We start from the raw sequence: 11,767 nt of genomic DNA, 5'->3' as shown, positions 1-11,767 counted from the left end.
TACCTGACATCCAATGGCGACTCGCGCTCGCCACAACATCACCAAGCCGCTTGTCCCAAGCGACGACACCATTCGCTATGATCCTCGCCGGCGAGCCTTTCACGCCGAGTCGCGCTCCTACCGCGATGCCCTTGCTGATGAGCAGTGGCGCCCAGCGATGGAATCCGAGTTTGCAGCACTCTAGCAGAACCACACCTAGACATTGGTGCCTCGCCCACCTGGCAAAAATGTGATTGGGTGCAAATGGGTGTTCAAGGTCAAACACAAGGCTAATGGCTCTCTTGATAAGTTCAAGGCATGCCTTGTCGCTCGTGGCTTCACTCAGCAATATGGCATCGACTATTCGGACACTTTTTCTCCGGTTGTCAAACCAGCGACTATGCGTCTAGTGGTGTAACACCCCGGAAATCATGCTACAGTAATCTCCCCTTAGTGGTGGCCATGTCATCATGATTACTATGCAAATGGCCACTTGTCCAAAATCAAAGTCAAATTCAAATTTATATCGCAAGTGAAATTATTATTCCTTCGATCAGTAAAATAAAATTTTTTGTTATGTTTCAAATATTCAATAAGAAATTGTGATGAAAAGACCAACTTCATTTGACTCCCAAAGAAATTCTTAGGAAATTAATAATTGGAACAACAACAATTTTCCAAAAATGTATAAACTTGTCGAATGACCCCAAACTTTGGGAGCATCTTCAAAGTGGTGCACCATATTTATTTGCAAAGTTACATTCTTAACTAAATTCAATTGCTAACTGAACTAAAGACAAAACAGTAGCAAAAAGGTAAAACAGATAGGAAAAACTGAAAAAATAAAAGAGGCCTAAACCTACTAGGCACCTTGGCTCATTAAACCAAACGGCCCAGTCCACCATCCCCACCTTCTTCTTCTTCCTACTGCTCATCAGGGGCTGCGTGGTGGACGTGTGCCCGACCACATCGCAGATCGGCTACGTGCTGTCAATCCGCCGCATCCCCGGCATCTACAAGGCTGCCCCGACCCCCTGGTAAACCCTAACCCTCGAATCCCCTCCCTCTCGCCTCTCCCCTCTTCCTCGTACTTGGATGAGCGCAATCGCCGCCTCCGCCTCGCCATGGCCGCGGCCACCGGCCACCCGAGCCGCGCCAAGGTAGTTCTGGAGCCCCGCCGGCCTTCCCTACGCCGTCTCCGTCCTCCGGTCCAAGCCGTGAGGCCTCGCATCTCCGCCATCGCCGTTCCCCTTCGACGCCGTCCACCACGGCCACCGTCGCCCCTGCTGCTCCGACGGCTCCCGGCCCTCACCGACCTCACCTTCGTGTTCGCGGTGAGCACCAACCCCGATTTCCCCGTTTCCCCTCTCCGTTTTGGCGTCGTAGACCTGCACCCGATTGTCGCCGCCATGGCCGAACCGCCGGAGCTCCACTCTCGAGCGTGCTTGTCTTCTCCTGCCGCAGCCTTGACCACTCCGCGCGAGCACCCGCTCCCGCCCAGACCGGCCGTCGCCTGCGCCGCCGTCTCTCCGTGCCGGTCACATCCCGCGCCGCCCGCGCTCCAGCTGCGTCCGCCTCCGGCCGCCGCCGCAACCTCCCGGTGCCAACTGCGTGCTGCTCCTAGCTGCCGCTACTTGCGTTGCTGTGCTACTGCTGCTCTGTACTGTTTCCGCTGCGAGCACCGCCGCTGCTGATGCTACTTGCTGCCGCTGCTTGCTAATGCTTTGCTGCTGCCGCCAAGTTGCTTTGGTGATGCTTTGCCATGGCCGTGCATATGTACACAGCATGCACATCCGGCTGTGTCTCTGGCCGGCTTAGTTAATTAGAGATAGGATAGTTCTAGGATTAGATTGTAGTGCACTAAATTTTTGGGCACCACTAGTCATCAAACTATAGACAGTCGGATGAGGTGCATGGTGGCCGTCTGATCTATTAGTTAGGCCCGCGGGAGATTTGTTGACTTGGTTTATTAATTAATTGCTTCCTTACTTAATTGCATCCGCTTCGCTCGCCAGACTATCCTGCTAACCTCTCCCTACTCGTGTGATGCGAGCTTATCCAGAACGTGAAGCCCACACATGCAACTTGTGCGCTTGCTTTTTTTTTTTTAGGATCACTTGTGCGCTTGCTAACAAGACTTTGTCCGATGTCTTTTGCTTCCTATTGATTGCATCGCATATTTGCATCGCAAATTTATTCAATCTAATATAAATTCATGTTTGATTTTAACACAAATTTGTGTTCATTATAATTTTTTTACTGCCAACTCTATTTCCATGGACTAGAAAATTTGCTTCCATTGCAACTTAAGTTTGCTTCTATCGATAACAATTAAATTTATTGAGACATAAATTGTACATTGTTTCCAAACAAATGAAAGTTCGCTACCAAAGATAGGGGGATATTCTTCCATACAATAAAAGCCTAATACAGTTACAGCAACAAAAATTTATTTAGTTACAACAAAAAGTGTTACAAGGTCCATGTCTAAGATGGCTGGGAAGCAAGGTTATTGTTTTGGGTAGCAGCGAAATACTGCCAAATGAAAATTGACGCTATTGCGATGGCAGAAAACAGCAAGGACAATGTTGCCAGCACGTAACCGCGATATCGTGATATCCTGGTCGGTTTGATGATGCGGAAGCTGGAGCACACAAATTACGCCGAAAGCACATCCCCGGGGAGGGCCTTCATCACTATCTCCGCCCATGTCTCCAGCACCTCCTTTGCGCCTTCAAATCGGCGCTGCTCACATTGTGGGGATAGGTCAATCCAAGGAGTTTCAGAAACGAATGATGCATGATTGGCATCATGTGGCACAAAACATCTGTAGAAGCACACATGAGAAAACGAGATAAGGTATATATGAATCTATCGGAACAAAAATAATTGGCAGTGGAAGCATAGAAAAATGAAATAAGGTTTACACGAAGCAACAATTTGATCTACCAGAACATACATGATAGGTAGGGGAAGCATGGAAAACTGGGATAAAAAAAGCATTGCTATCGGACCTTATGTGAAACGTAGAAGTAGAAGCCATAGCTTACACAAAGTCGTGATTTCATCAATCAAAACATACATGGTAGGCAATGGAATCATATAAAATTGACAAGAAGGAAAAAATCAAGAGTATAGGAAAATACTCAAAATTAGGAAGCACGGTTGACACAAACCAATGAATTGATCTGTCAGAACATACACTGAGTTGTGTTTCTATTGAAATGGTGTTGACAATGACAACTATAGAAACACAAACAAAAAATATATATGGGGACTATGGAAGCAAACTACCTAGACCAAATAATAATACATAATATAATATGGGGCAAGGAATATTAAAATAGTGATAACAATGACAGCAACAACTTTTGTAAAAAAAGAGGAAATATGGAAGCATTCTATCTAAAACTAAGAGGAGCATATGAAGCATAATTTGGAAGCCCCATCAGTATGAAGCATCAAGTATGGAAGCATTCTATGTAAACTAGAGGAGCATATGAAATACAATTTGGAAGCCCCATCATTATGAAGCATGAAAATATGCTATCTCAATCTGAGTCATCTTAATTTGAAGCATAGAAAATTGAATACATGAATTAACTAAGATTGCCACCAACATGGGGATGCATGTGTCACCTACATACCAAATTCACAGAAATATTGGTTGAACTATGGATGCTAACTTTGTAAACTAAAGAAGCATATGTGGTATTATTTCAGAAGGTCCATTAGTAGGAAGCTTGAAAAGAGCGATATCTCAACACAAGTCATCTTAATAGGAAGCATATTTGTCACGTTCATGTAAATTTCACAAATATTTCATTTATGATTTGGTGATCCAGTACACAAAGGACAGAACAAAATCGGACCCAATAAAAAGGAATTGCTCAAGATGTGCACACAAGGATATGAATTGATACTCAGAACATAAAACAAGAAAAAAAATCAACAAGTATTGGATCAACATGAGAGAGGACTCAATACCTAGATCATACGAGGACAGTGCCTTAGGGGGGATGGAGACGACTCTACAGTGGTCGACATGTGGTGGCTTCGTTTCCCAACCGAGACGGCCCTCCGGCGTGGTGGACTAGAGGTACCCGAAGCTGGCGAAGATGACCAGGAGGACAAGGGGATTGTCAGCTTGTCTGTGCCAAATCGTGGATAATGACAGCCACAATCACAAGATGATACGACACACCATCGTGGATAAGAATGTAGGAAGCATGAAAAATAGCAAATAAAGATGCATGTATTGTGCCGGCAACATACTAACTGAACGAATTGCAAGTAAATATCAGGATGGCATGGAAGCATTTTTCTAAAGGATCGTAGAAAATGAGTATACAATGTAGAAGCACAAAAATATGAGTCGTAGGCACAGAAGCATTTTTCTAAACTACCGTAGCAAAACGAGAACAATGTAGAAGCACAAAGCTATGCAGCTGGCTATTAGTGCAAAGGGTGCACTATTAGTGTCTGGTGGAAGCATTAAATTTTGAAAAATGTAACAAAAACAATATGCCGCTAACTATGGTCCATGGATGCATATTTTTGGAAGCACTTTATACAGGAAGCAACGAAACAATGTTTTCCTCAACATATTTCACCATCATTCGAAGCACTGCATATTGAAAACTAATTAACTAAGGAATAGCCACGAATGCCTGCCTACATATGTATGGTTTATCTAATTATCTAAAAAGCTCGACTTGCAAAAGGATTGATGATAAAGGATCTAAAACATCACCGAACAATACTAGGCAGCCAATGAACATACAAACCCAGTGAGTACTTGGCTGTGGATGAAATATAAAGAGAAATAAAATCAAACATTTACAGAAATTACAAATGGAATCATCAAAAAGGAGTTGGTAGATGCAGTACAATACCTTCGATTTCAAGATGGGGTGGGGTGGGATTTTCCAATCCACATCAGGTTCTCCGACCGGCCGGTGCTACTCCGGCAACCAATTCAGCCGATGGAGCGGGGTTGGCCGGTGGGGCGACCATCCTGCTCGGCGACAAAGAGAGCATGAGGCTGTCCGAGGCGGGGGTGGGGTGGAGGGGACCGATCTGGGCGAGGTGGGTGGAGGGCGGAGGCTAGCGCGTCTCTCGATTGATTGGAACGAGAGGGATTAGGGATAAGATTTTGGGCGGGGGTTGCGGCAGCGTGGTTAGCGTCTGCTGTTGTTTTTTTCTTTAATAGAAAGCACAATTTGCGAGGCGTTAGATTTCAGATGAATCGACGGCTTTGGATTGGTTTGACGCTGGACTTGTTAGATTTTAGATGAATCGACGGCTTTGGATTGGTTTGACGCTGGACTTCTGCCAGACTATAGATAGGAAGCGTTTCCCAATTTTCTAATGTGCAGATGACATGTTGGCCTCATTTGATTATGATAGTTTTTAACTATATGTTTAGGTATAGCCTATGCCATGTGGGTCACACCTTCTCCCTTTGACCAGTCAAACTGACCTGGTCAACTCGAATTATTAGTAATTTCAAAAAATGATTAAAACTTAGAAAATTTAATATAAAATAAACCGTAACTCGGATGAAAATGTTTTCTACATGAAAGTTGTGTAGAACGACGAGACGAATCCGAATACGCATCCTGTCCGTCCGCCACACATCCCTAGCATAGCGAACATGCAACTTTCCCCCTCCGGTTCATCTGTCGGAAAACGCGAAACACCGGGGATACTTTCCTAGATGTTTCCCCCCTTCTCCAGTATCACCTGTCCCTACGTTAGGTCACCCCTAGCACAATGTATTGCCGCATCTTGCTTTGTGTTACATTTGATTGCTCTGTTATTTATTGTGTTCCCCATTCGTTACTTATTTCCGGTAGACTCCGAGGCCGCTGCCGATGTCCGTGTGTTCGACTACATCGAAAATGACCCCTCCTTCTTGCCGGAGCAACCAGGCAAGCCTCCTCCTTGATCACCAAATATCGCCTATTCTTCTCTCTACTGCTTGCATTAGAGTAGTGTAGCATGTTACTGCTTTCCGTTAATCATAGTCTGATGCATAGCCTGTCCTTGCTACTACTGTTGTTACCTTTACCTGCAATCATAAATGCTTAGTATATGATGCTAGTATTTCATCAGTGGCCCTACATTCTTGTCCGTCTGCCATGCTATACTACCGGCCGGGATCACTCGGGAGGTGATCACATGTATATACTATACATATTACACCTGATACATGTGGTGACTAAAGTCGGGTCGGCTCGTAGAGTACCCGCAAGTGATTCCGATGTGGGGGCTGAAGGGGCAGGTGGTTCCATCCAGGTAGTGGTGGGCCTGGGTTCCCGACGGCCCCCGACTGTTACTTTGTGGTGGAGCGACAGGGCAGGTTGAGACCACCTAGGAGAGAGGTGGGCCTGGCCCTGGACGGCGTTCACTGTTACTTCAAAATAACACGCTTAACGAGATCTTGGTATTTGATCTGAGTCTCGTCACTGGCCTATATGCACTAACCAACTACGCGGGAACAGTTATGGGCACTCAACGTCGTGGTATCAGCCGAAGCCTTCTTGACGTCAGCGACTGAGTGGCGCGCGCCAGATTGGACTAGAACGCCTACTCTTGTATTAGGGAGGCTAGGTCTGCTTACCGGCCGCGTTCGCAACATGCAGGTGTGCAATGGGCGATGGGCCCAGACCCCTACGCCATAGGATTTAGACCGGAGTGCTGACCTCTCTGTTGTGCCTAGGTAGGGCTGCGACGTATTGATCTTCCGAGGCCGGACATGACCCAGAAAAGTGTGGCCGGCCAAAGGGGATCGAGCGTGTTGGGAAATGTGATGCGCCCCTGCAGGGAAGTTTATCTATTCGAATAGCTGTGTCCCTCGGTAAAAGGACGACCCGGAGTTGTACCTTGACCTTATGACAACTAGAACCGGATACTTAATAAAACACACCCTTTCAAGTGCCAGATACAACCCGGTGACCGCTCTCTCACAAGGCTACGAGGGGAGGATCGCCGGGTAGGATTATGCTATACGATAATACTTAGTTAACTTACCATCTACTCTCTTCTTCTGCTTCAAGATGGAGGTCGCCAGAAGCGTAGTCTTTGATAGGACTAGTTATCCCCCTCTTATTCTGACATTTTGCAGTTCAGTCCATAGACACTACCCTTTTTCATTGATACCAATGCATATGTAGTGTAGATCCTTGCTTGCGAGTACTTTGGATGAGTACTCACGGTTGCTTTGCTACTTCTTTTTCCCCTTTTCTGATTTTTGCGATCATATGATGGAGTCCATGAGCCAGAGGATCCCGAGGATGATTCTACATGGAGTTCGGCTCTAATGAGTAGTTAGGAGGTCCCAGGCAGGAGGCCTCACCTTTTCGATCGTTGCTACTTTTGTGCTAGCCTTCTGAAGGCAAACTTGTTTAACTTATGTCTATTTTCAGACATTGATGCTTTCGTTGACTCGTTTGTTTTCGAGCTGATGTATTCGAGCCCTAGAGGCCCCTGACTTGTAATATAAAGCTTGTATTATTTTAATTTGTGTCTAGAGTTGTGTTGTGATATCTTGCCGTGAGTCCCTGATCTTGATCGTACACATTTGCGTGTATGATTAGTGTACGGTCAAATCGGGGGCGTCACAGGTGCTCTCCCTTGCCGTCTCTCGTGGCTGGCATTTCTGTCAGATCAATATTAGCAATGCTTTTCTTCATGGTGTCCTCACTGATGAAGCCTACATGCAGCAACCTCCCGGTTTTCAGGACCGTACACGGCCAGATTATGTCTGCAATTTACACAAGGCTTTCTATGGCTTAAAACAGTCACCTCGTGCCTGGTATGCTCGTCTCAGTGAGCGTCTCCAACAACTGGGTTTTGCTCCCTCGGCTGCTGACACCTCTCTGTTTATTTTTGCTCATGGTGGTGTGACAGTCTATATGCTAGTCTATGTGGACGATATTGTGATTGTGAGTTCCTCTAGTACTACTGTGACCAAGTTGCTTTGGAAGCTTTCTGTAACGTTCCCTGTCAAGGACCTTGGCCCTCTACATTATTTTCTTGGTATTGAGGTGCTTTCCAATTCCGGGGGAATGACACTTACACAACACAAGTATGCTATGGATTTGTTGCAGCATACAGATATGGCAAATTGTAAAGCAGTTTCAACCCCAATGTGCACTCACGAGAAGCTAGCTCGAGATGTTGGTCATGGATTGAATGAAGAGGAGGCGTTCAAGTACAGAAGTTCAGTGGGAGCCCTTCAATATTTGACCCTCACGCGCCCGGATCTCTCCTTTGCAGTGAACAAGGTTTGTCAGTTTTTGTCGTCTCCAACTGACGTCCACTGGGAGGCTATCAAACGCATATTACGCTTTGTCAAAGGAACGGTGACCATTGGGCTAACTATTCGTCGGTCACCATCTACCTTGCTGAGGTGTTCGCAGACGCAGACAGGGCGGGTTGCAGTGATGATCGACGATCAACAGGATGGTTCGCTATATTTTTTGGGCCAAATCTCATATCTTGGAGTGCAAGCAAGCAACCCACAGTATCACGATCAACGACAGAAGCCGAGTATAAGGCGTTGGCAAATGGTATTACCGAGGCAATATGGCTGCAGTTATTGCTGAAGGAGCTTCGAGTTCCTCAACCTCGCCCACCTGTTTTGTGGTGTGACAATCTCGGCGCAATGTACCTTACATCCAATCCAGTATTCCATGCTCGCACGAAGCATATCAAGGTGGACTTCCATTTTGTAAGAGAGAAGGTCGCCATGGGAGCCTTGGACGTTCGGTTTGTCTCCTCCGTTGATCAAGTTGTTGATGCCTTCACCAAGATACTCACAAAGCTCATGCTAACACGACTGTGATCCAATCTCAACCTTTGCACAGGATGAGATTGAGGGGGAATGTTAATCAGTGTAAATCGTAGAGAATCATGTAACTAAGGATAGACATTTATTGATGTAATCGTAGATTGATCCTAATAGGATCCTATGTATCACAATGTAACCTTGGCGCTCAAGCATCATCCAGTATATATACATGGCAATGCACAAGGGGCAAATCACGACAAAACTTTCCTTCTGACTATGTCTCATCCAAAACTTGAAAACTTCAATCACACAAAACTTAACGAAACTTCGTGAGATAGTTTAGTATGATAAAGAGCAAACCATTTCACTTTGGTACTTTCAAAGACAAGATTCATAATTGTTTCCACACAATGCCTACTGAAGCATATCATTTCCACAATTTATATTGAGCAATATAAGCCATAGAAACTAGAAAACAAGCAAACTATGCATTGAAAACAGAATCTGTCAAAAACAAAACAGTCTGTAGTAATCTGTACTCCAACCATACTTCTGCTACTCCAAAAATTCTGAAAAAATAGGAAAACCTGGGCAATTTTTCTATTAATATTTTGTAAAAAGAATCAGCATTTTATCACGCTTTTGTTAAAAATGAGAATTGTTTTCCTGAGTGCAAAAGTTTCTGTTTTTCAGCAAGATCAAATCAACTATCACCGTAAGGCCTCCCAAAGGTCTTACTTGGCACTTTATTGAAACGAAAGCAATAAAACATGATTACTACAGTAGCCTAATCATGTGAACACACAAAAACAGTAGGTAAAAGTGTTGGGTTGTCTGCCAATAACACTTTTCTTTAATGCCTTTTAGCTAGGCATGATGATTTCAATGATGCTCACATAAAAGATAAGAATTGAAACATAACAAGAGCATCATGAAGCATATGACTAGTACATTTAAGTCTAACCCACTTCCTATGCATAGGGATTTTGTGAGCAAATAACTTATGGGAACAAGAATCAACTAGCATAGGAAGGAAAAACATGCATAACTTCTAAACTTTCAACATAAAGAGAGGAAACTTGATATTATTGAAATATGTAAAAGCATAATAATTTTCAGTAGCATCATGAATGAATTCAACAATATAACCATCACATGAAGCATTCTTTTCATGATCCACAAGCATAGAATTTTTATTACTCTCCACATAAGCAAATTTCTTCTCATCAATAGTAGTGGGAGCAAACTCAACAAAATAACTATCATGTGATTGGAAATTAAAAACATGATGAAAAGTTTCGTGGTTATCATTATTCAATATAGCATACATGTCATCACCATAATCATCATAGATAGCAACCATGTTCTCATAGTCAATTGAAGCCTCATCCAAAATGATGGATTCATCATTAAATAAAGTCATGACCTCTCCGAATCCACTTTCATCAATATAATAATCATAAATAGGAGGTATGCAATAATCATAATAAATTTTCTCATCAAAACTTGGGGCACTAAAAATATCATGTTCATCAAATATAGCATCACCAAGCATATGGCTTTGCATATCATTAGCATCATGGATATTCAAAGATTACATACTAACAACATTGCAATCATCCTCATCATTCCAATATTTTGTGCCAAACATTTTATTGACATCTTCTTCTAACAATTGAGCACAATTTTTCGAACCATCATTTTCAAGAAAGATATTATAAAGATGATCAATAATATGATGCAACCTCAATTCCATTTTTATGTAGTTTTCTTTTGTAGACCAAACTAGTGATAAACAAGAAACTAAAATATTCGATTACAAGATCTAAAGATATACCTTCATGCACTCACCTCCCCGGCAACGGCGCCAGAAAAGAGCTTGATGTCTACTATGCAACTTTATTCTTATAGACACGTGTTGGGCCTCCAAGCGCAGAGTTCTGTAGGACAGTAGCAATTTTCCCTCAAGTGGATGAACTAATGTTTATCAATCCGTGAGAGGTATAGGATGAAGATGGTCTCTCTCAAACGACCCTACAACCAAATACAAGAAATATCTTGTGTCCCCAACACACCCAATACAATGGCAAATTGTATAGGTGCACTAGTTCGGCGAAGAGATGGTGATAAAAGTGTAATATGAATGATAGAAATATATTTTTATAATCCGAATAAATAAAAAAGCAAGGTAGCAAATAGTAAACGGGCACAAAAACGGTATTGCAATGCTTGAAAATGAGGCCTAGGGTCCGTACTTTCACTAGTGCAATCTCTCAACAGTGCTAATATAATTGGATCATATAACTGTCCTCAACGTGCAACGAAGAATCACTCCAAAGTTCCTATCTAGCGGAGAACATAAGACGGAATTGTTTGTAGGGTATGAAACCACCTCAAAGCTATTCTTTTTTATCAATCTATCCTAGAGTTTGTACTAAAATAACACGAAGCTATTCTTTCCGATCGATCTAACCAAGAGTTCGTACTAAAATAACACCAAGGAAAATTCAGATTCATAATATTTAATCCAACACAAAGAACTTCAAAGATTTCCCCAAGATTTCTATCGGAGAAACAAAGACAAGAACGTGCATCAATCCCTATGCATATATTACCCCAATGTCACCTCGGGAATCCGCGAGTTGAGTGCCAAAACATATATAAAGTGAATCAATACGATACCCCATTGTCACCACGAGTATTCAATTTCAAGACATATATTAGGTGTTCTCAAATCCATAAAAGTATTCAATCCGATAACAACAAAATCTCAAAGGGAAAAACTCAATTCATTACAACAAGGTAGAGAGGGGAAAACACCATATATCCGACTATATTAACAAAGCCTGTGATACATCAAGATCGTGACATCGCAAGAACACAAGAGAGAGAGAGAGAGAGATTAAGCACATATCTACTGGTACAAACCCTCAGCCCTGAGGGTGGACTAATCCCTCCTCATCATGGTGGCCGCCGGGATGATGAGGATGG

At 43.3% G+C, this 11,767-nt stretch overlaps 1 long non-coding RNA gene across 1 annotated transcript; it reads left to right on the top strand.

The window, feature by feature from the left end:
• Positions 1-531: 531 nt before the first annotated feature.
• LOC125537434 lies at positions 532-7,503 on the top strand. The gene is made up of 2 exons (XR_007295874.1): positions 532-1,016; positions 7,254-7,503. It is a non-coding gene; the product is annotated as an uncharacterized LOC125537434 (long non-coding RNA).
• Positions 7,504-11,767: the final 4,264 nt, after the last annotated feature.

Source organism: Triticum urartu, chromosome 2 (assembly GCF_003073215.2).
Source record: "Triticum urartu cultivar G1812 chromosome 2, Tu2.1, whole genome shotgun sequence".
NCBI lineage: Eukaryota > Viridiplantae > Streptophyta > Magnoliopsida > Poales > Poaceae > Triticum > Triticum urartu.
This window is presented reverse-complemented; position numbering and strand designations above follow the sequence as displayed.